This window comes from Pipra filicauda, unplaced genomic scaffold (genome assembly GCF_003945595.2).
Source record: "Pipra filicauda isolate LSUMZ 115617 unplaced genomic scaffold, ASM394559v2 scaffold130_size2058158_pilon, whole genome shotgun sequence".
Lineage (NCBI taxonomy): Eukaryota > Metazoa > Chordata > Aves > Passeriformes > Pipridae > Pipra > Pipra filicauda.
Window position 1 is genome coordinate 1,384,308 of NW_024103774.1, and position 25,160 is coordinate 1,409,467.

Below are 25,160 nucleotides of genomic sequence, written 5' to 3' on the forward strand. Positions count from 1 at the left end.
CCCTTCCCTACACTACTGTAGAAGTCCCTATCTCCCTTATCAGGTGCCTGTGATACAGTACCAGGTAAATGATGTGTTATTTTGTTTGTCTTCTTAAAATAAAGGCCCAGTGAGGCCTTTAAAATAATTCATATACATTTGATAGTGTCATCGTTTTAAAAACTGAGCAAATTATGATTTGTAACATATTGAAAGTTTCATGAATTACAGAATCCCAAGTGGTCTGTCTTTAGATCTAATTACTGGAGATGATTACATTCAGGACCTTCTGCAATCACAGAGGCTGATGATAGAGTTTTCTCTCTAATGAAAAAGTTACGTGGCTCAGAAATCATGATTTAGGCTTCAGGCTGTCAGAGCAGAGCAAAAAAAGTCAGAGTAGACAATCTTCAGGCTAGAACTTCCGTTGGGAAACAGAGAAGGATTATTTTGCTGTGTTTGCACACAGGACCGAGACACCACAGATGCAACTAGGTGCCCACTGCACAAATTGCCTGGTATCCCTAGAGATGCATGTCCTTCAGTGACCAGGAAAGAAGGGAAAGGAGAGCAGAAACGAGTGGCCTGAAGTCATACAGAAGGTCAGTCACTGGACTGAGAAGTTTGTGTAAACCTCATGATTCTCTCTCATCTTCTCTTTTCAATGCACCATTTACTAGTCCGTGTTGACTCTATTCTCTAGTAGAATATTGGCTGCACTGTTGCATAGCTGGCATACTAAGTCCCTCATACATGTACAAAAATTTAGGTGTTCATTTGTGCAAAAATTCACTTGTTACCACCAAGTCTTGATGTACTGATGTCCTTAGGTTGACAGTAGCAAGCAGGGTACTCAAGCACCATGGTACAAGGTTTAACATGAAAAAAAATAGAGGTATTCTGTAATTGTGATAACAAATGCCAGCTGGTCATGCCAGTTGAGTTTACTGTTTGTTGGAAGAAGATAAGAGGGATCAACTCAATGTCCCTTGCTACTCACAGTACTAGTTGAGAGTTATTACAGAGAGGGCCTAGTAAGTAATTGACTTTTCAGATTACGTCCTTGCAAAATCAGTGAAGAAAGTGGCAGCCTAGATGCTCACAAAAACTCCCCTGTGACACTAGTGACAGTGAATCAGGGACCAAACACCATACAGAGCTACAAATTTTCTCCCTCTCCTGCCTGAGGACATTTAGCCCCATAGTCCTACCTTCTTTAATCACCAGGCTACTGGCAACTAATGTCTCACTTAATACTGTTTTGCTTTATACGTAGGAAATATTTTCTTGGAGAGGAGACCAAGACTCAGTCTTCACCACTGTCAATGCAAACAACTTCAGCAAGAAAAGGTAAGCAGACCTTATCTAATGCTGGTCTACAGCTTTGCTCAGAGCTTAGAAGCAGATTGGATTCAAGCTGTGATCTCAGAGGTCTTTTCCAAACTTTATGATTCTATGTGTTTTCTTCTAATAGGTCTATGAAATCTAACCATAACCAGAAAATATTCTCTAAACTCGACCCAAATAAACAGGGCCCTGTGCCCTAAGGTGTCAGTCCCTACTGCTGCAAAGCCTGTTCTTCTGCTTGGTTTTAGAACAAAAACTATAGACCAAGAACTGACAAAAACTCTGGCTAAAAAAAAGAAAAAAAAGAGAAGTTGCATCTTGCTCTAAGGTAAAATGGTTGTTGGAGACATATAAGGATATTAAATTGAATCAGCCATAAATTGGTTTGCCTGAATCAACCATCCTTATCTTGGTAATCCTCACAGTGTTAAACTCTTGCCTTCAAAGGCTTTCAAAATGCATCCTGCCTTCTACCATTATTAAAATTAAAGCAGATTTAACATGATTACTGTTTCCTAAAGCAGATCCAGGCTGCTGAACCAATGTGGTAATTTCATAGGAAGCTAAAAGCTATACCTCAGCTTCTCCCTAAGAATAGCAGCAGCAGTACTGAAGAAGAAAAATCAGTGTATCTGGTACCTTCAAGTCTCAGGAAGGACTTGGCTAGCTAGGACTTTTCACAGTCCTAACTGGCCAAGCAAATGACTACAATAACAAGGAGCTTGTTTGTCAAAGGTCCTCAGTCTACTCAATCCTCAGAGTGACAACCTGCTCGTTTCACCAGCTGTTTGATTTCTGAAATTTAGGCAATTACAATTCTTTTTGCCTCATGTCATCTTTTGCCTTCCTTTTCTTACAAGGTTTCACTTAAATTTCTTTTTACAGCAGATTCAAAAACAAGTATTTATGTGCACATTTACAGTTTTCATGTACGATTGGAAGGAATTCTTGATGTTTTATTCAAAAAAGTAGCTTCTCTTTTACACCAGTGACTTCTACATAAAGAACATTCAAAGAATTGGGAACCTAAGTAATTCCCTAGTGCTAAAGCTATCACACCATTCATATTGTGCCTTATACTCTGTTTGAGTTTCATTTTCCTTCCGTATCTGTTGGAAATCAATCACTTCCAATTGTGAGGGTTGTTTTGTTTTGTTTGGTTTGGGGCTTGTATTTTTTGGTTGGTTGTGTTTTTAAATTAAGGAGAGTAACGATTGATATGAGTTGTAGCCACAATAGTAGATGCCCTTGCCACTACTCCATCAAACACTGGCTCGAGCCTTTGGAGAGATCCTTACATAGCAGCTTGCAACCACCCTAAGCAGTCATATTTCTCTCTGTAAATTAAATTTCTTTAAAAAGTCTCATTTTATCCTGAGGCTGAAATTCTGTTCCAGTAAATTCTGATCTACAGAGACATCTACTTCCCATTGAAGCTGATGAGAGCTGCAGGTGACCGGTGCCTCTATAGCTCAGACCCCTAGGCTGGATTTCTCCCAGAGTATGAATATGTTATTAATAAGAGCTAGCTATCTTTAGCTAAAAGCCTGGTGAAAAACACTGTTACGCTTTTCACAGAAGTGAGATGGTTGATTATGGCACAAACTTTCAGCTCTCCTTCTCAAAAGTTTTTGCTTGAGTTTATTTTAAATTTTTTTTTTTTTTCAAGCGAAGCGTTAAGTAAGAAGTAAACATAGGAACAGGCTATCAGAACTTTTCTACTTTTTCAATTGAACAGAACTGAATGAGATAAAGGGGGAAAAAAAAACCCAAAACAAACCTTCTTCAATCTCCAATGCTTTTTTTCTCAGTTGGGATTAATTTTTCTTTAGAAAAATAGAGGTTATAACTGGTTTTGGAAAAAGAAAATATCAAGCACACCTGAGGTTTTAAACAAACAGTTCCTGCTGTTAAACAAATCCATGGTGAATTGTAGATGGAAGAAAAATCCCTGAAGCAGAGGCAAATAATCCGGTAGTAGTTCACCGGATCTGTATCTAGGCTCTTGCTTTGGTACTAATGGGATTTCTTTGATAGGTTGACTCAGGCTTTTGATAGAAGCAAGATTTAGTGAGAATATGTTCACAGCTTCCTTTGCTGCCGTAGCTCATATACTTAGTTTCCAGGTTTCGTGTTTACATTGCTTTTTAGAGTCTCTGCACAGATCACAACTATAATTTAATTTCTGTGCTCTTTTGTGCTGCAGTGTTCAGATTATCCAAGAAAGAGCATCTCTGCTTTGATGTGTACCTGATAGAGATTAATTTGCCAGGAAGTTGGGTTCAAATTAAAGAATAACTTTTTTCCCTTATTCTTAGCAACTCAAGATTACCAAACACACCATAGGATAAAAGAAGATGTGTGGATATGTATGTTACTCTTTTTACTTGCCAGCTGGTGGCTGGATGATCAAGAGTTATTGAATTATTAGAAATGTTTTCTTATTTGGTTGTTGAACTATGGAAAATGGGTTCCCCAATTCTTCTTTATCTTAAATAGAGGTTTCAGTAGGTGATTTAGGAAGAAACCTGCATCACATAATCCATTAAGTTCTTGTCTAGGGGAGAGAAATTGAGTGTCATGCTGGTGTGAGGACCCCTCAGTTCCCACGGTTAATTGATACAATTGCTGAAAAGGACTGTCAAAGCCAAACAGTCAATTATATCAAGCCTGCAGGAGCCTGATGACAAGCCTCAGGTCAAATCTCCCAGCACAGATACATGCCATATTTTGTCAGCTGCGTTGATGCTGCATTAAGAAAAAAAGTAGTAATGCTGGCAAAGCTGGAGTGCTTTGCCCAACTTCCTGGAGCATCACAACTTGGATTTTTCATACTCAGAATAGAACTATCATAAGGAAATAATTAATTATTTCACCTCTAGTGATCTAAGAAGAATTTGGGAAATAGACCTTAAAATATTATCCCAGAATTGCATATTTTAAACATTAGAACAAAACAAAAAAACCCAAACCCCACAAAAACTGAAACAAAAGTCCTCTTCTTTCTTCTGATCTCTTCTGTCTTCACACAGTAAAGCCTCACTGGTTTGCTTTCCCTGTTTACGGTTTTGTTTGAGATCATCACACCATGAAAAGTAGAATATGAAAGGATGTGTTCAGGAGGGACAATACATCTGAGAAAGATTTCTGCAGTGTTTCTTTATTGCTGACATATAAAAAGTAAAGTGATTTTCAATTCTTTTTAAGAAATAGTTGGATTGTGATCAAATTAAATAATTCCTATTAAATGTATTCGATGGTGAAGGGCTGAATGACATTCCAGAACATCTGATTTTCATTCCCAAAAGCCATACTTCAGTAACACTCTCAGTGCTGCATTTTCATATTGCCCAGACCCGCATCTATAATTTATAGATACCAACATCTCTCTCCAAATCAAGGATTATTTGCTTAGGTGTGGAGAAAGAAGTACAAAGATCACCCAATGGGACTGACTCACTCGCAGCTTCTAAGGGCAGTAAAGACTAAACATAAAGATTTCCTGCATCCTGTGCAATTGCCCCAACCCCTATGTGACAGTTATTCTGCTACTACCCAAATACCCCATGAAGCAGCTACACTTCCATGACTGCATTCACTCTGACTCAATCAATCAGAACTGTTTGAGAGAAACATCTTGTTAAAAAGTCTCCATCCAGCAGAGTGCAGAACTCGTGTCAGACTTCATTTGTAGCAGAAAAGAATCTCTTCAGTTTCTTGTTTTCACTTCTAGCTCAAGATAGACCTTTTATCCTTCACTGTTCTTCTTTAACTTAGTTGCAATATTGGTTTTATTGAGCTGCTTCAGCAGATTTACTCCTGTGTGTGTATAAAATAAAGTAAGAATAGAATGAATCCTCCCTCTTTTATACCATACACCCTTCTGCACAGTATGCAAAATGTAGGTACAACCCAAGCGTGCATATATGTTCTTGGTACTGACCATAAGAGGATTATGCAGTGTATTCTATTCCTTGAGTCCTCTCACTGGAGAGTAAAATATTTTAGTTTTGCAAAGGAAATAGAAAGCTAGGCGTCTTTTTGGAGCAAAATACATGAGAAGCTCTGGGAGGAAATGAGGCCATAACAGACAAACTAAATGAATTTTTCTTATCTGTTCACTGTGAAAGAATCTTTCTTCACAGGGGTGCATCAGAGGTTGTATCTTTGTTTCAGAACAAAGTTGATATAAAATACAGGAAACATTTCTCAGGATTCAGCCAAGAGTTCCAGCCTAATACCTAACTTTAACATCAATGTGCAGTTTCTCTCATCAGCCTTCGTATCAGAAGATTGTAATGTGAACTCTAAGGGTTTCATGGAGTCCTACAGATAGCACTTACCAGAAAAGCCTGACATACTGTGAAAATCTGTAGAAGAAAATCTGACTAATGTACAGGCTAAAACAATACTGAAGAACAAAAGTAGTAGGCATATAAAAAAGTAATATACTACGGGAGAGTCAGGCAGGATATTTATGCCTCACAAATCTGTTAGCATTGTTTGAGGAAACTGAGAAGGGTGTAGATTGATGTGATCCAGCTGATAACACTAATCTGGAGGGGAGAAGTCTTTTAAAAGTCTTTCCCAAAAGACTTTAACTGCCATGGGTAAAAGGGAAGGCATTTTCATGAACTAATAATGGACTAAAGCATAGGGAAAAAAAAAAGGCAATAAAGCATTAGTTTTCACAGTGGAAAGAAATAGATATTTGTGCTGGGATGTGTTCTCTCTATTGCATTCAGAAATGATCTAGAAAAAGGATTGGATAGGAAGAAAGTAGTCAGAAGAGTAAAAACAGAAGCTGATTGAAAGCCATTGGACAGGATGTCTTATAAAGAAAAAAATCACCAATAAAATAGCAGATAAAATTCTGCATCAGTAAAGCAAATTAAATCATGAGGGAAAAAAGAAAGAAAAAGAATTCCAACTAGTCCCTAATCATGAGCTGCAGAGTAGCTGCTACCACTTAGGAAACAGATTTTTTAATTATAATAAGTAGATTTAAGACAATATTATCTTGATGCTAATCAAAGAGAGACTAAGATGTTAGACATTCTTTTGAAAAGTGTAGAGCACTGTCATACCTACAGTTTTGATTCCCATCATCTCCTAATGAATGCAGTTGGCTGAGGAAAGGAACAGAAAAATGTGACAAGGATAAACCAAGAACTCAACCAACAAGGAGAGACTGTATATACCAGGAGTCCTCAACCTATAAAGGAACCTATGAGAACATGGTAGTCCAGAGAGACATGAAGAAGTATCAGCAAAAAAGTCTTTACAACAAATATATAAAATTCTTAATAAACCATCAGAACAGAGTTCTAAGATTTCTTATGGAATTCTAGGAATTCCAGAAGAATTTAGATATGAAATTTGTAGCAGTTAAGTACTGTTGGCTGTATACCACTTATATTGGCCTTGATGTCTGAGAAATAGAAGATACTTTTAGAATGAAAGTTACCTATTTTTAAAGGGCATCCAAAAGTACTTGTGGATCAGCAATTTTGATATTTCTGACATGAAAATTATATGAGACCATAATAGATACATGATTGTATAAAGAGATGGAAAATGTGTTATAGTGAGGAATAAATCATGCCTAACAAATTTCCTAAAATTCTCCAAAAAAAAGTCCATGGAAATATTGGAAAGACTGATCCAGCTAGGGAAGTGGACTAAATTGCAGTTTTCCATAAAAATTTAGACAAAGTTCTTCACCAGAAGATACTAAGAAATAAACTAGTGTGATACAGAAGAAAGATCTGCTCATGTGTAGAAAACTAGCTAAAAGGAAGGAAACAGCACAGGCAGACAGGAGTGGCAGCATTCCCTAGGGCCAGATATTTTTTTTTTCACCATAATATGAGAGATCTGTAGAAGAGGTGAAAAAAGGAGTGACTAAGTTTCATATAATGTGACAAGCAACATTAAAACAAAGGGCAAACAACTGATGGACTCAACATGAGGTATATTATCACTTAGGAAAGACTCCTGAGGCACTGTTAGTAGGTATTCAAAATCTACTCTACAAAACTCACTAGCAGTCAAAAGAAAGAAAAAGAAATGCAAGGAACTGTTAGGATGAAACAGGAAACAAATACAGACTATCATTATGATACAGCATAAATTCATATCCCAAATGTTACTATGGTACCCAAAAGTATCATAAGGACAAAATTGTATTTAGAGTTATTGAATGATTTATATTTCAGATAAAATAAACATCAAAGGCCACAAAAATTTAACAGAGAAATTACTTTTGGGCACAGGGAACAAGGGGAAGCAGAAATCTGTTGGATATCCTAGGCAAATTAAAGGGCTAGGCAATCACCAACCATATGAAGTGCAACAAGGGCAAGTATACTTGGCCTGAGACAACCCTGGGTGCACCTACAGACCGGGGAGCAAGAGGCTGGAGAGCAGCGGTACAGAAAGGAACCTGGGAGTCCCGGTCAGTGGCAAGTTGAATATGAGTCAGCAGTGCCCTGGCAGCCACGAGGGCCAACTGTGTCCTGGGGGGGCATCAGGCAAAGCATCATCAGCTGGTTGAGGGAGGGGATTGTCCCGCTCTGCTCTGCACTGGGGCAGCCTCACCTTGAATATTGTGTGCAGTTTGGGCATCACAATATAAGAAAGATATAAAGCTATTGGAGAGCGTCCGAAGGAGGGCAGCAAAGATAGTGAAGGGAAGATAGAGGGGAAGGTGGCTGAGGTCACTTGGTCTGTTCACCCTGGAGAAGAGGAGACTGAGGGGAGACCTCATTGCAGTCTTCATCATTCTCACAAGGGGAAGCAGAGGGGCAGATAATGATCTCTTCACTCTTGTGACCAGTGACAGTACTTGAGGGAATGGCAGGAAGCTGAGTCAGGGCAGGTTTAGGTTGGATATCAAGAAAAGGTTTTTCACCTAGAGGGTGGTCAGGCACTGGAACAGGCTCCCCAGGGAAGTGGTCACAGCACCAAGCCTGTCTGAGTTCAAGAAGCATTTGGACAACACTTTCAGGCACATGGTGTGATTCTTGGGATGTCCTGTGCAGGGCCAGGAGTTGGACTTCGATGATCCTTGTGGGTTCCTTCCAACTCAACATATTCTATGATTCTGTGAACTGTGAAACTATATGAGGAAGGAGTTCAGGGAACAATTTTTCAGCATTTGTTGTGCTATAGAAAGTAGGGGTACCCAATGAAAAGTAAACAAGTTATAATCAAACCAAAACCCCTGATTTTTAATATTATACATACTTAAGTGGTGGTTTTTTTTTTGTTTTTTTTTTTTTTTTTTGGTCAGAGTATTGACTTCAAAGAAGAGTTAAAATTATGAAAGAAATGTCAAAAACTATTAAATAGGATGGTCCAATGCAACTTCTGGTTTAAAGTGTCTCTAAACTGCAGACTGCCAAGAGCAAGAGTCAACACCATGAAAATTTTATTCCATTTTTGGCCTGTTTTTACAGTTTTTCCCTAGCAATCTCTTATATGCTACTATAAGAGAGAATAAAACAAAACTACAAATGGACCTCTGGCAGTTTTGTTAGGTAAACCTATCTTGTGGGTTTGGGGATTATATGTAGCCTCTCATTTGCTATATGTATTTATTTTTAAATTTTATTTATTAACATATTTTCTTCAGTTTTCACAGATTCAATGCAACTGGCTGCCAGTTTAATTTAAAATAAAAAAAACAGCAACTTGTCTCTACTTGATATTGCTTCCTTCTCACAACACTGAACTTTAGGATTTTACTCAATTTTTTTACAGAATGATAGCTCTAGACCAACGTTCTCTAAAAGAACACTGGCAACTTATATTAAATAGTTTTAATTCCCTCTAACTATTCCCCATTGTCCAACACATTTTCTGAGATCCCAGAAAACACCATTTCTTTTCTCATTGATTTTTTCTTTAGTATAAAACAAAGCATTGATTTTCTCCCTTCTGTCTTGTGTTTCTAATGATACGTAAATTAACATGGTTCATTCATATGTCACCTTACCAGGACTCCTTGTCACACCAGCATCACCAATAATAGAATGTAGGACCCTCCACTTAATCAGCAACCTGATAAATGCTCCAACAGTTGACAAGAGCAATGGTTAGATTTGTATTCCTCTCTGCCCTTGGGCAAGACACTTAATCTAGCCTACCTTTTAATTCTATGAGTACAGCACAGGGAAACTGTTTATCTATCCCATACATGTTTGAGATGATTCAGATCCATTAGTGAATGTTACATGTGCTCAAATACCTCTCGCAGAGGCACAATACACAGTCCCATTATTTGGATTCAGAAGAATGAACATATCACAGTTTCACTGGCACAACCTGTCTCGTCACTGCAGTAATCAATATGTTCTTGAAGCTGTACTATTCATCCTCTCTGGCACTTTACAGGAGCTATTCATCACTAAATAAAATTTGATTTTACAGAATAAGCATGATTCTTAAACTCTTGAAAAGAATTTGTTACCACCTGTTTTGCTTCTTACAAATTTCTTGGAGGTTCCTTGCTCTGTAATAGCTGCTAAATAGACCAACATTGCCATTATGCCTTGCAGAATTGTTAGATATACTCATGTAATGCCTTTTTGCCTAACATTTCTGTGACTCCCCAAAACAAAGTAATGCTTAACTAGCATTTATTCAATTGCTCCATCGTCTTTACCTCTTGAGGCACCTTGGGGTTTTTGAAGGGTTTTTTGTTTGTTTTATTTGGCTTTTTTTCCACTTCCATAATGTAAGGTCATGCTGATGTATTCAGATGCAGAGCAGGCCTAAAGAACACAAATGTGAGGGGTTTTGCAACAGTTGTAAAGAGTAGCCATGGCTCGGGCATTTGGCAATAAAATAAGGACCTTTTATATCTCAGGACAGTGTTCCTCAGACTAACAACTCAGAACTGAGAGGTGAAAGAGGCGTTCCCAATAATCGAAGTGCTATTTCTTCCAATATGCACCTTGCCAAAAGAAAACATCTGAAGAGCTTGGATTTGCCTCCAGCCAGTGCCAGACCCTGAATGAAGACCTAGGGCTATAGTATTTGTTCATTCAGCACAACTCAAAACCACATAGTAAGTGCACTAAGAAATAGAATCTGTTGACCATGGCATTGGAGATCTCCCATTTAAAAAACTAGTTTCCTTGCTGAAGGAAGACAGGTGTAGAACTACATGGTCTAGTTATAACAGCACTTGGAAATACATCAGCAAACAGGACCTCTGTCGAGCACCTGAAACAGTTACTAAGCAAAATGCCAGGACCAGATTTTACAGACCAGGCTCCAATAGATAACTTACTTGAAATTGTCTGTTCTTAAAGTTAAATGTTTTTAGAGCTGTTTTTTCCTTATGCTTATGTTGTGCTATTCTGCTGTGGCTGATGTTCATAAGCGTAGCGGTGAGAAAAGGATCCCATTTGTATGGATGAGATATGAAGAGAATCAAATGCTCTGTGTGATAGAAGAAAGCTTGCTAATGTATTTCTTTCATTGAATTCTGTGTCAATTCAGAAAGGAAAATATTTAAGTGGGTATAAGTAAACCACATTCAGAAGTCAATGTTCGAAGTAGACTGATCCATTCATGCAAAGTTGCAATGCAACATGTTGTACATCCAGGTAGTAGTTTGTTTGTACTGTTCAAGGACAACTTTGCCAGTAAAATTGAGCATCAGAAGAAATGAGCACCACATAGTAGAAAAAACCAGCATAAGTGAATCATTCATACTTGTCAGAATGTGCTGATTCTGTGGATTGTCTCCTGAGCCTGAAATGTGTTCTTAAAGAAATGAAAAGAAGTCTTCAATGCTGCACTCTGATTGACAGACAGCCATTATCTTTTTTTTCCAAGCAATAAAAAAAAATGCTTAGAGCTCACTAGCCACAAGTACTTATTAAACAACTAATGAAAAAGGGCAGGCCTAAAAGTGAAAGAATCTCACTTACAGGCAAGTGTTGCAGAGAGATGTGTGATCTTCAGGGATACTGCCATGCACAAAGGAGTGAGCAGCATGTAGTGAAATTCTTCTCAGGATGAGAACCATCCAATTGGAAAACTGTTTATTTATTGAATTGCTTATGGCTGATACTGAACTGGGAAACTTTTACAGACCTCTTAATTTTTCATGAGTTTCTTTTTTTTCAAACCCATGAAAAAAACTATTGATAAACTGTTGTGAAACAGTTTGGAGATTAAATAAACCACCATTCACATAAACCATCACTAACATTAACTGGTCTCTTTAATTACAGTGCTAGAAAAGATAGTAGGGACTCAACTGGCACCAAAAGTGTAACAACCTTCACATTTTGCACACCTCAGGTTCACCCAGTCAGAAGCACAGGGGGAGCCGTGTAGTGACATGTTGATCTGTTATGCAGATTAAAAAGATTTTTCCATATTAGTCTGAAATGTTGTACCAAGACTAAATTCCTGTCAATATTTAATTAAAGGCAAGCCGTATATGACTGTTTCGTTAATGGGCCATGAAGCACCTCTTACAAGTGACTCTGGCTGCTGTGCATAAGCCTTACATTTCAAATGTTTGTAGCTACATAGAAAGCAGCTGTGTTGATGGAAATCTCTCAGCTATAAGCAGTGAAACTGTTTGAAAATATACCACCTTGTGCCTGCAATGAACAAAGAAACAGATCTTTACCTGTTTGCAGCAGCAAATAAACCATATCTCAGGATAGTAGTGTATAACCTAGGTAGAGAGTTGTGGGTATAATATTACAATGACAGAGGAAAAAATGCAGATGAGTAAAGAAAGTAATATTCCACATGTCAGCAAGCTTACCTAAGGAAGTCTCAGTCCTGGGAGTGGAGGCGGTTCAGGCTAAGTGATCTCCTCTGATCTCTCCCAAGCAAGAAGAGTTTTCCCCATTCATACTATGGGTAGATAACACACAATCACAAATTCGGTCTGTTTAAAATTGAAAACAGTCAATTCATTTAAAATGAATGAAATCCACTTGGAACAAACTTCTCAGGCTAAAGTGAGAGAATGATGTAACAGAGAGAAAGGATCAGATTAACATGGTAGAGCTTAATAATAAAGTGAGGAAGCCAGCTGCTGGGAAGCCAGCCTGTGAAAAAGGAAAGGATCAACACTTTTTCATCTGAAGAAAAAAAAAAAAAAGTTATATAACACACTGCAGCAGCTTTGATTTTTTCCTCTTCCTGGCCAGAAAATCTCTATGGGGAGAAAAAAAAAAAATCATAGTGAGCTTCATTCTGCTGTCCACAGGTAGGCAGACCAACAGGGCTCTGAAACTGAGATCAGGTCATTAAAATAGGGCATAAATACTTATGCATTTCAGTCTGCCTTGGGGGCTGGGAATGTTTGAAGTCCATTCACCTCCCTGAGGCTGTCCCGTCTAAACCAGATTCACCCTAAAACTCTCTATAATCTTTGATACCTGTCTCTCAAGTCCTGCAATTATCATTTCCACGTTTAAACTTGCAAGAAGTACTCAAAGAGCAATTTCATGACTGCTGTCTGCTGTGCATGGTCAGAAAAGTCCCCCTGTTGCTATTGTCAGGGACTTTTGAACATCTTCATACCTTTTTTCACTTTGATTTTGTGTAAAGAGGTCAGAGCAAAGCTGCAGATTAGCATGGGAGTTCTAACAGAATGGTGTCTCCTTGAATTAGGTAGAGTGCATGTATTTGCATTAATGTTCAGTATAAAAGGCACACATCTTGCTATGTGAATGTGTTTGCAAAATCAAATAACTTCCATCTGACTGACAAACTCTATCCCAAAGAAAGTGCTCTGAATAATCCATTACATAAAAGGAAACAAAAGTGAAGCATATAAAAAGCAATGTAGTTAAAGCTTGTTCATTTGACAGACATTGGAACAAGAGCAGACATCTAATACTCTAGCTTTATATCCAGGCAAAGGCATTTGTGCTTTAATGGCAGTAAACAATTTCGGGATGCTTTTGAAATGTCATTGATCTTGGTTTGTAGTCCTCAGAACTGCAGCTGTCTTTTACTGCCTAGCTGGTGCTGGGAACTTGACTTAATTCATTTACCTTTTCATTTCAGGTGCCCACCCTGCAAATTCACTGGGTAGAAATTGTGTTCCGTGCATGGAACAAGAAGTTATAGCCATTTGAAGGCTTGAAGCAGACTAACCAAGTACTAACTATTTTCCTCCAATACTGGGGTCAAAAATTTGTGTAATAGTGGGACTTATCAGTTATTGAGTTTTGGCTTAATGACAATGGATTTTACAATACAGTACTTCCCACTTATGGTAACCTTAGAAGTCCCTGGGGAGGAAATGCTTATTTTCCTGATGTTTGTGATGAGTTTTCAGTCAGAGAGTTTGGAAGAAAAGCAGAAATGAAATAATTACCAAAGTTAACTTAGGTAGACAATAATTTTATTCTCTCTTATTATTTGAAGACTTCTGCTCTCTTAATACAGCATGCAACAGCAGAGCTAGTGATCTTTAATGGATGGCCTGATCTGTGCTTATTGCAGCAAAAACAAAGCTCCCCTTCACTTTTGCAGTGCACAGGCACATGAAGTAATACTACTTTCTTTACTTAACTTGCTAAAATTTCTAGCTATCAAGTAGAAAATCCCTGGATTTTCAATTGTTTGTCTATACTTCTTGCCTTCTGAAGTCTGAAAATATAACAATTTCAGCCACTGGTGGGTGAGAGGTGGAAAGGCAAGTATTTTCTTATGCTAAAAACAAAAATTGTGCCCTTTTTTTGATCAGTGTCACAATCAAATTGTGGCTTGAAGCCACAATTGTGGCCTCATAAAAGTGAACATTTTTATTTCTACTGAAGACCATTTTTTGCCTTGAGAATTAGGAGTTTGTGAGAATTGCTTGCTAATGTTGCACAACAGATCAATAGAGCATCTTCTGCAGCACATTTTGAAAGCGTACGGCTGGCTATGACTTCCAAAAAGATGATGATGGTTTTTAGTACCCAAATCCAAGTGCTGTCTTCCCAAATGGAATATCCAACTCCTTCAGCTTTTTTTGAAGGTACTCTTCCCATGCTAGACTTGCCTGTGTTCTGTGCTGCTCCTCTGCTCATTACAGCTGACATAGCCCAAGAATAAGAATTGGATTTTTCAAAGCCATATGCTCATTTCCTGAAAACTCAGTGAAATGGGAGGACTTGGGGATTGTGTGTGCGAACCAAAACAATGTTGTTCTCCTCCCCATGTCCAAAAAAACCCCAAACAGCCCAGCACTTCAGGCCGTATGCAGCATATGAGTTGGCATATAATCTTGCTTGGCAAGATTTCTATGGATGCTACCTAAAATAAAACTGAAAAAATAAGCACAGCCTCAGCAGGCAAAGTCTTACACACAGTCTGGTTGCACAATCTGCTGTAGAGGAATATATACTCCAAAGAAATTCTTAAACATGTATTCACTTTCAGCATTTTTCAGTTCATCTTCCTCTCTGAAATAGAAATTAACCCTGTGTAATCTTGTTCTCTACAGAGAAATTAATCTAGATTTGCTTTTACTCCCCCCCTCCCCAGGAAATTTGCCACACAAAACCTGCAGAAAGATAGCAAAGGAAGCCTTGCTTTGTGGAAAACATTGCTCTCCTGATGTCTAGCCAAAGGTTTGTTAAACTGAAGCACTGACAACTTATTTTGCTTGTCAGCAGGGCTCTGAAGTCACTGATGGAGAAGCTGTGTTTACCTCTTTTTGCTCTGCTGGGCAGAGCACTGCTCTGTGGTGTAGTTCACATAGCTTTTGGTGTAGAGTGCATCTCCCTCTTCCCGCATCTTGCAGGACAGCCTGGCTGCAATGTGTGGCAGAGACCTAAATTTCTCCTCTGCTGTGGTCACAGCTGGGTTTTCAGACTTGCTCTTCCAGGAATCCCAGTTTGTCTTTATATTTTTAGTTTATCTTTGGTACTAAACAGGCAGACTGGCCAGCGTCTCCACAGTGGTCCCTGAGGAGCTGAAAGGTGCCAACAATTTCCTCGTGTGTCTTGGACCTAGAGGAGCAAAGAAAAGCACTGCTTAGCTCCTGGCTCCCAGCATAGCAAAGAACTTGCACAATGAAATCAGAAGACGTACTTATATAGTGCACATGCAAAAATTCAGTTAACGAAAACACTGTAAGAAGCAAAGTTTTGCCTTTTTTATACAAGGAAAGAAAAAAAATTTTTTTGTAAAAAAATTTACCTTTTCCTTCTCGTAAATCAAAACTTGATCTAATCTGTATGGGTCTTAGTCTAGAGAGAAGTCCTACCCTCTAGAAAATGTGGCTGTTATCGTTTACTTTGGCTGAACACCAGGTATCCACTGGGCCTGCGCCCAAGTCCCTCCAGAGGAAGGCGGGGGGGGGAAAGGAAAAAAACTACTAGAATCAGAACTGCTAAGAATTTATATTACACGAAGATAGGAAAGACTATAAGCAATATGTATACAAAGAAGAGCTAAAAATAAAGATACTTTCCAAACAACCAATGCTTTCTTCCTGAAACCACCTCGCTTCGCAACCGGAAGAGAAAAAAAAGTTGATTTCTTTCCCTTCTGTGTCTTTTAAGGAGTAAGTTCTACACCCTATCAGAACTGTTAGTAAAATTACAGGTATCCCCACAAGAACTGGGCAAATTGCCATGTTTTTGTTATATGTTCCCGACTTAGGGAAAACAAACAGATAAGTGAGGCAGTTGTTTTATAAACAATTTTTCTTGGCAGTTTTCCCAGCTGTTTAAATAGCTGGGCTGACATAACATGGTATGGAATATCTTATTGGCAGAATACGCATCAAATGACTTATCCTATTTCTGTTTTTCCCTCTCAGGGAGTATAGCAAACCCATTACAGTGGCTCATTTGGCCAGGGTAAATTAGCCACAAGATGATTTGCATTCTCCAAGTGCTGAAATGCTTTGGCCCCCATTTCACTTAACTAGAATATTCTCTCATGTTTGGAAAACCAAATGCTATGTTTTGCTCTTGTTTGTGCTTTCAAATTTAATATGCTCATGCTATTTGAACTGAAAACACTATGTTATTCCTGAATTTCCATATGAAAAATCTGCACATATAAAAGAGTTTTCTACATACATAAATATTATGAATACATGCATTAGAGACACATATATATAAAATTTTTAAGATTAATTATTAAGATCCTTTCTTTAGTCATACAGAACATTCTTTCTTTAGTGAGTGCTTTTGTGGAAAAAAAAGTTTTAAATAATACAAGTGAATAAATATGTCCCAATTTCAGACTAATGTAAGACTTGAAAATTATTTTATTCAAAACTAGCTACGTTGTAGCTGTATTTATGTATGTAGATTGACATCTGTGTAATCTGTTTTAGAAAACATTAATTGTGATTGTACCTATATTCCATCAATTACTATCAGAACACTGAGATAGATGACATTTTAGGTGGTGAAAGTAAGCACAGTACAGTTACATTTTTCCCCTGGTACAGCATATGGAAGCAAATCTCTTTCAGGACTTCCCAGTCATATTTCACCCAAATCCAAAAGTTTGTTTAAATTTCCTGGAGACAATGGACCTCGTCCAGTTCTACAGCTTGTGCTCTCAGACTTTACTAGAAATTAGGAATAAAGGATTTCTTGCATCTTGGAAGATGCAAGCTCAGAGTACACATATATTTCCCAACTCTGTTCAGCAGTGTTCAGTATATGAATCATAGAATCATTACCGTTGGAAAAGACCTCTAATATCGAGTCCAAGTGTTACAGCACCACTGTGTTCACCACTAAACCATGTCCTCAAGTGCCACATCCACAAGACTTGATCCCTTTCAGGGATGGTGATTCCATCACTTCCCAGGGTAGCCCGTTCCAGAGCCTGACCACTCTTTCGGTGGACAAATTTTTCCTAATATCTAATCTAAACCTCCCCTGGTGCATCTTGAGGCTATGTCCTATACCTTGAACATAGTATTCCTTTAACTGTCCCTGACCTACATTTGCCCTTCCCCTCCACAGATTCTTACAGCTGCTCTTGTGGTTCCCAGGCAATAAAGAAATTACAGCTCTGCATCCAAGGAAGGAAGTTTCTCCTCATGGGACTTCCTACTCAGGAAACACAGCTAGCTGATATTTCTATCATTTCTATCATCAGACATCCCACATATAGCATACCTCACTGCAAAGGTGTGTACCATAGGTCTTAGGGTTTAGGAAGGCTTAAGTTGAGACTTAAAAGTGCTGATAGTTAGCTAGTCCTGCATGGTGACCTCAGGGAGCAATTTTGCAAGCATTCAAAAGATGAAAAGGACATTTATAGATGTTTGGTCCGTAACTGTCACCGGGGCGATCTGGCGAAGAACACAAAGCTATCAGTTATATTTTTCTTATTTCTTAATTTTGTGATGGCAGTCATATGAACAAATGGTTGATTCTGCATAGCAATTGTGTGTAATAGAAAAAGATACTGATATTAACTGAGGCCACTGATCTGTTAGTTCACCTGGAGGAAACTGATGAAAGCTCATCATATGTCATTACCTATGGCAGTAGTCAATAGTCATTAAATAGTTTCTAATGGCTATTGACAGAAGGAATACAAAGAGAAGACAAATTCAAACACAATAAGCTATTAATTTTCAAGGGCTATGGTATTATCAAGACCTTTAAGTGAATGACAAAAAATAGCTCTAATTGGTAACTCCAAATATATAATACTTTATTTATTTGGAGGCTGAGGAGCTTTATATATACACACTAAAAGGGTAACTCAACACTAAAGACCAAAACAAAGGTGGTGAGTTACTGCAGGATACACTGGCATAAGGCTGGCAGGGCTCTGTAATTCTGATCTTTATGCATAAGCCTCAGCTCTGGGGGTATGCAGCTTGGATGCTCTGAGCTGCATGAGCTCTTTTTCTGTCATCCCGGGGCTGTATGTCCCTCTTCATCAGCCCCCACCTTGTTCTGTTCCCTCTCTTGTCATTCTTCCTGGGCTGGAAGTGAGCTGTACTGTACTGCCATAACACAGAGCAACCTCTTCACTTGGGCCTAGCCTGCAAGGAATGAGGGAAGGAAAGAGATTGATCCTGATAATGCTGCAAATCAGGGAAGGAAGCCAAGGTTTAAAGCAACAGCTGTCATGTCTGACCTGCCAGCCCAGGGCAACCATCTGTGACTGACCAGCTGCCACATACCCTGAGAATATGAACACAAAAACATGCTTCCCTACTTTTGCTATACTGTCTCTTTCTCTTTTGTGTCTGTTTTGTCAAGTACGAGAAAATTACTTCTGTTCTCACAGAACTCAAAAAGTCAACAATGCAACTTTCTTTTCAGCTTTATTTTACAGTCTAGGAGACTGTCTGTCAGACCCTTTGGGCCAAAGGGCTTGTGTAGGCTTCAGTAGTTGGTCTTGCATTACTCCTCAGCCCAGTTTCAGAATTCACTGTGACTTGATTTTGATTTTGTTTTTCTTGTGATGTACTTTAAATATTTCCAAAAGGGGATATGTTTTTTCTAACATCTTCTGATGGAAAAAGTAAATTGAAAAATTTATACTCAAAGGCTGAGTCTTGTTGATTAATATTTTAGAAAAGCAGGATTTCACAATTTTAGCTCTCTACATCTTGTTTTTTGTCTTTGAAATTAATTACTAATTAGTTTCTAGAGTGCCAAAGAACAATCTGTTATGGAAAATGCAGCCTTAACTTGCAGAAACACAGGAACTACTTATATGAAAAATAAACCACACCACTTACCATAAACAACTTCAGCAGCAATTAACTCCTTCCCTTAATTAGCAGCAATTAACTCCCTTTGCAGTTTGACTTTCAGTGGGTAAATGTCTTTTTGCCGTTTCATTTCTCTTTTGCCTTGTCTGATGATGTCTGCTGACATGTCTCCATCAACAGGTAATTGCTGCACAGCTACTTAGGAAAGGAGAGTTTCTTGCAAATTTTTTTGCATTAGTATAAAGGAGATGCAAAACCATAGTATGATGTGTGTGCGGGTAGGAAAGGTATGAAACCTTTGATTTCTTATCTCTAAGCAACTTAGCAGTGTGTTCCACTGGCCTCTTGTGTTCCCCAGGACCACAGTAGTCTGTTCTCCAGACTTCAGGTGCTTTCTGGGAAAACATTCTCCAGGTCCTTGGGAAAAAGATTAGTCCAGCACTCATACTTTCTTTCCTCTTTAGCAGTAGGGAAGACTGTCCCTGAATGCTGGGACAAAGAGGTGATGGTATTGCGTGTTATTGCACAGAGGCGTTGGCCTCACATCATTTCTCCCTTAGTGATACAAGACCAAGGCTGGAGTGCAGGAGGAACTGCTGGCAGCATCTTTCCTGCCAGAAATGGGATCCCTGTTTTACACTTCGTGTATATGCCTAACTGTCACAGGAGGAATTCTCAGTAGAAACCTTAGGCAAATGAAGGTTTTCATTATTTTTTTTCAAGCTCAGAATTTCTCTTTCCAGTATCAGAGAACACAGTGATTTCCTTCTCTTTGAAGAGTCAGTTTATCTGGAGTTTTAGGTGAATAGTTTAAAGCAGCTGTGTGGTTGCTCTTCCCTTTTTGGCTAACATCAAGCAGCAACAAGTCCTGCATAGAAGGGTTTGCTGAAGCTCAATACCACATCACTTTATTTCATGGCTTTTCTTCTTCTTTCCCTCTTTTTTTTTTTCCCCCAATAAGCAGAGATAGTATAAAAAATGTGTGAAGAACTGATATCAGTGTAAGCTGTGGGGATTAATATATCTACACTACTGAAAGTATTCATGAAAATTTTTTTTAAATTTTTTGCTAACAGGTGTGTAGTTAGTGCTTGTGTGCTCTTCTGCAGAAAACATGCTATGCTATCAAAAGAAAATCGAAGGGGTTTGCCAGTTGCCTTGCTCTTCTCCAAATGGTGCCAACCTTTCTCCTACTGCTGGTCTCAGGGGACCATACCCACAAGGCAGTGCTGTGTCACACAGGTAGGGTGGCAGACACAAGCATCATCCTCCACCCTCAGAGGTCCTGCCCTATACAGTCTCATCCTCATTTTTCCTCCATTAAGCTCCTTCTCAATCAAAAGGCAGTAGGTGTTTAAGAAGTTAAAGGCCTGCAGTATTATCATGGCTGGACTTCGCGAAAGAAGATTTGGGGAGGGCTCTACCCACGTTTGTTACAAGCACGCTGGTGGCTAAAAAGGCCAATACGAGACAGGCACGTCCGGTTGCAAAAGGCACAGCAGAAAGACTCCTTAGGTGGTAAATTCTGCAAGGCACGATTCTTTCTGCGTTGTCTTTTCTCCTCGAGAGTGATCCTGCGTGCTTTCTCAAAAGCATCAGCAGCGTTATAGATTGTGTGTTTCCAGACCTCCCGATTGGAGGCCAGAGTAGACCAGTTAAGTTGATCAGTATGGCCAAGGCTGAGATGTTGTTTCAGGGAGTCCTTGCATCTTCTCTTTGGGGCTCCTCTCTTGCGGCAGCTGGTGGCAAGTTCACCATAAAGCAAGATCTTAGGGAGGTGGTGGTCCCTCATCCTGGAGACGTGCCCTGCCCAGCACAGCTGTGTTCTCAGCAACATGGCCTCAATACTTGTAACTGCTGCTTGTTTTAGAACAGACATGTTAGTCACATAACCTGACCAGTGGATGTTTAGGATTGTACGGAGACAGCATTGATGGAAGCGTTAGGCCTCCAGTATTATTAATGTGGAAAAGCCCATGACACATTCAAAGGAATTCCTCTTGCCTCTGGAAATGTTTTATGGCTAGCAGAGAGCAGAGACTGGATTCCCTAGAAATGTAGCCTTCTTGTAGTACCGTTGGTTCAGCCTTTATGCTTTGCAATCATGATTAAATAGAAGTAGAGATCCAGACACTACGGATCCATTTCTGAAACTTTTATTTGGTTCTAGTATCATTGCAGACTTTGCTTTTTCTGGTATTTTTATACTACCTGTGGCAAACTGATAAAATAGCTATAAAATGACAACATTTAAGTATATGCTATACTATGTTTGCCAGATAGGACACCAAAGCCATCTAATCTGGTTTTATGGTCAAGAGCTCTTTTGAACTAAAGTTGCCCAAGTAGGGCATCTCTCATGCTGACATCTACAACAGCTGTACTGAGAGGACCTCACCTGGAGTTAAGACACCTCGATTTTGGCCCAGGCAGATTTGACTGATCCTGACTATTTTTTATCATGGAAGGATTAATGAATTATTTGATAATGATTTTTATGACCAGGACAAAACTTACAGTGTATTAATCACATTATTAATGAAGTTATTGACACAACTTTTAGATGAATTTGGTATTAATTACTTATGTTACTTCTTTTTTTCCTGTTCATTGCAAATAAACTATTTCTAGAGGACCATGGTGACTCAGAAGATCTTGCTTTTGGTTTATCTTAATTTTCATATTTTCATAATTCTGTGTGTACTCTGATAAACCTTACCCAAGACAGTTTGCACTCTGTACCACAGATAGATTTCCTTCCTAGTCAGACTGTTTTTCAAACTTTAATGTTTATGCATTCAAAAGGAGACTGAATTAAAATAAAAAATATAAATAAAAAGAATTTTTTTGATAAAGCCTTAGTAGAAAGCTGAGACAATGTAAAACAAATGAGAGCTGTTAGAAATGAATTATTAGCATAGCAAGCTGAAAAGTTACTCAGCTAGTATGTGGGGGACATGATTTCAAATATCTGCTTATTTCATTTTCCCGGTGACTGTTCATGTTAAAGCAGTAATAGAAATGGCATTAGGGATTGATTAATAAGACATCTGAGAGGGTGAGAGCTCACATTCAACTCCCTGGTTTTAAAATATAAATTCCCTTTTCCTTTTATTCCACACCTTGAATTAAAACAAATTCTTTAACAAAAAACATTGCCTATAAGCTGGAATTGTTTTTCTTAATTAAATGAAAACATTGAAATAAGTAGCCTACAGGTCTATCTTCCCTAAAATCTGTGTTTAAGCATTTGCATCCTTTATTGTACATGTTTTTAACATTTATGACAATATTTTGGCCCAGTATCCGTGCTGGTTACACCTATGTAGAGGGGCCAAAACCAGTTTCTTTTCTCTGGTAGTTTTGATAGAAACTTAAGAATTTTAAAGTTCTGCGAAAACTGAAGATAGGAGACACTGTATTATATTTGGAGTAACTGCATTGTAAGCGTTTTTTGAAAATCTGAGAATTCAGCATATCATCAAGGTAGAACACATAAGGAAAAAATACAGCCATAATCTTCTAGATAATAAAATCAATGTGTTCTGACAAGAGGAATGCCTCACGGCACTACATTTCTTAGAAATACCAGCTAAAGCCATTTGCATACCTTCTGAATACAAGCGATCTAATTGTTGTAAAGTGGTGATAGAAATATGCCTGGAAGGATACTTAGCATTCTTTACAGGATTTAATCAAGATATAAGCATTTAACAGAGAAGGTTTCTTCGTAAATACTGCATAATACTCATATACAAATATTGATATTTTCTCAAATATCATGTTCTACATATATTATCTTCAAGGCCTTCAGAAGCTACTGTTATTCCAAAACATACCATCTTTCTTTGTGGGAATGCATGAATAGGATTTTCTTCTTGCCTGAGAGTCATGATCATAGCATTGGTAATTTCAGGAAACTGTGAATACACTTCATGCACTAAAATTGGATATGTGTTTATGTAAGTGTTTGGCACGTACAAATAAGCAAGACATACTGTTTTATCACAGGCTTCACTGGAAATTGCTAACTATCCAAGGACACTGTCAAACTGAACTTATATTCATTTCTGTAATTTTCTTTTGATAGAAATTCAGACCTGTACTGTTCTGCCAACAATTTCTAAAAGCATATAACCTGTAGAAGTAGCTCATAGCTGTAGAAGAACACAAGAACCCTAGGGAAGACATGGATATGTATTAAAATGAGATGAACATGTTCCTGCACATTTACTATTTATTAGACATCTGTATAGCAAACAATTTAATTGATCTGTTCAGAAAAATATTTATAGAGTGTGAGAGTGAGCTGGGACACTCAGCTCTCAGGCTCAGGTGCAAGGCTTCATTTAAATTTTATTTAATACAGAGGCGTTCTTTTGTAGCTTCATAAATAACCTCTATTAAACATATGCTTTCCCTCTTTTGTTAATTATTACAATTTTGAGGCTTTCTTCTGTGCCTGAAGTTTTTGCTCTAGAATTCATGGCTCCCATATTCCCTTGTGCTGGGATTATGCTGTTTCACTGTGCAGCCATGATGAGCAGAACTATTAATAGCTCTCTCCCTTGTGCTGCACTTACTGGGCAGCTTGTGAACAGCCAGAAGAAGTGCAGCAACTCAGCACTACACGTCCTTCTGCTACAGCCTTTTACCATTTCTCTGTTACTCAACATACTTAATTACACAGCGCATTTACTGTCCTCTTCCACATACCTGGTGGGGCCTCAAAAGAAGAGGCACACCGCTCTGAAGAACACCTGTGGAAATTCAAAGTCCCACTCCCACATTTAGTTGCTATACCTACCTGTAGCAAAATGCTTATTTTACAAAAGAATTATTTTCTTTTTCTTGCCTGCAACTGGGGCTGTTTCCAGGTATAGTCAGAACTGGCAATAAGCTCTCAGGAGCAGCTAAACACCCAGGACCTTGTTCTTCCTGCAACTCAGACACCCTGCAAAGCCAGAGCCACTCCTGCTTTACTCAGGTAAGGGACAGAAACAGAGATGGGGAATAAAATGGCAGCCTTCCTCTAGTGCTTCCCAGCAGCAATCACAACCTGTCTCAGACCCTCACGTTGATAGGAGACACAGAAGGCTCATCTGCTCTGGAGTTCCCTGGAACCTTACTGTCCAGAGCAGTCTTGGCCTGCTCCCGTAGGACCGCTTGGCTTTGATCATCCTGCCCAGCCCATCCTCTTTCTCCTCATGTGATGGTTGAATCTGCCCTGTAACTAGAATCCTATGTTGCCTACCTGCTTGAAAACACCTGAGCTATATCTGCTGCTGACCTGGCTCTTTCTGGGTCTTCCATTTTTGTTGTGCCAGCTCTGGTTTTGCAGGCCAACGTACACCCATTTGTCTCAAGCCAAAACATCATGTCCCAGACACGCTGAGAGCTAAAATACATGTTTTCAGTCTTTCCTTGAGTGAACCTCAGCATGCAGCCTGCTGGTGCTTTAGTACCAGAAAAGAGAGTTTACAAATCACTTTTTGATGTATTAAAAGTCCTACACCATCCACCAAGACACAGGCAGAAATTGTTAATGCCAGGTCTCAATGCAGGCAGTAAATGATTCTGTGTTTTTGATTTACAAATGTGAGAAATGAGGCACCAGTGAATCAAACCAAACCAGACACCTTTTATAACTTATTTTGAATTAATATCCTTCCCTTCTTCCCCTCCTACTCATGTTAGGTTCTTACTGCTGTTCATTTACAATGTTCGGCATATAATAAATGTGAGTAGCTTCAGAAAAAGAGCTGATGCTGCTCACTGTTCTCCACTTTGGGGAGAGAAAGGGATTTTGTGTGCGGGACTGTGTGGGAAAATTCAGGGATGGTTTCAAGACTGTTAATAATTTCTTTCCTATTCTTATTCAAAGCTTTTCTATTCACTAGGGAAATATTCAATTAGGAAGCTCCTATGGAGTAGAGGGGGAACCCAGCAGGCGAGGAGTCAAAATTTCTGCAATCAGCACTGATAAAGGACTGTTATTTTGACAAATGGGATAAAAATAAAAAGCATAAAAGGCTGCAGCAGGAGGCCTGAAACAGACACTGAGCACTCTCCTTACTCAGCAAGGATGTGTTTGCCATGGTAAGTCATGCGTGATGGTCTGAGGTGATATTCTCTTATTTGTTAC

The 25,160-nt window shown here is 38.7% G+C and overlaps 1 protein-coding gene and 1 long non-coding RNA gene across 4 annotated transcripts in view; one reads left to right on the plus strand and one right to left on the minus strand.

Annotated features, from left to right (window-relative positions):
* VWC2 (von Willebrand factor C domain containing 2) overlaps positions 1-12,148 on the minus strand; it is a 74,265-nt gene extending 62,117 nt beyond the window's left edge. Inside the window, exon 1 of the mRNA XM_039378193.1 lies at positions 12,125-12,148. The gene's annotated coding sequence lies outside the window, so the exon portion shown is untranslated. The remainder of the gene's footprint in view (positions 1-12,124) is intronic.
* Positions 1-25,160, plus strand: part of LOC120322562 — a 32,483-nt gene that overhangs the window by 6,452 nt on the left and 871 nt on the right. For 2 of the 3 annotated variants that reach the window (XR_005562340.1, XR_005562338.1), the window contains 4 exons: positions 449-581; positions 1,256-1,329; positions 23,893-24,002; positions 24,900-25,114. This is a non-coding gene — a long non-coding RNA (uncharacterized LOC120322562). The remainder of the gene's footprint in view (positions 1-448; positions 582-1,255; positions 1,330-23,892; positions 24,003-24,899; positions 25,115-25,160) is intronic. The other variant, XR_005562339.1, reaches the window with a different exon arrangement.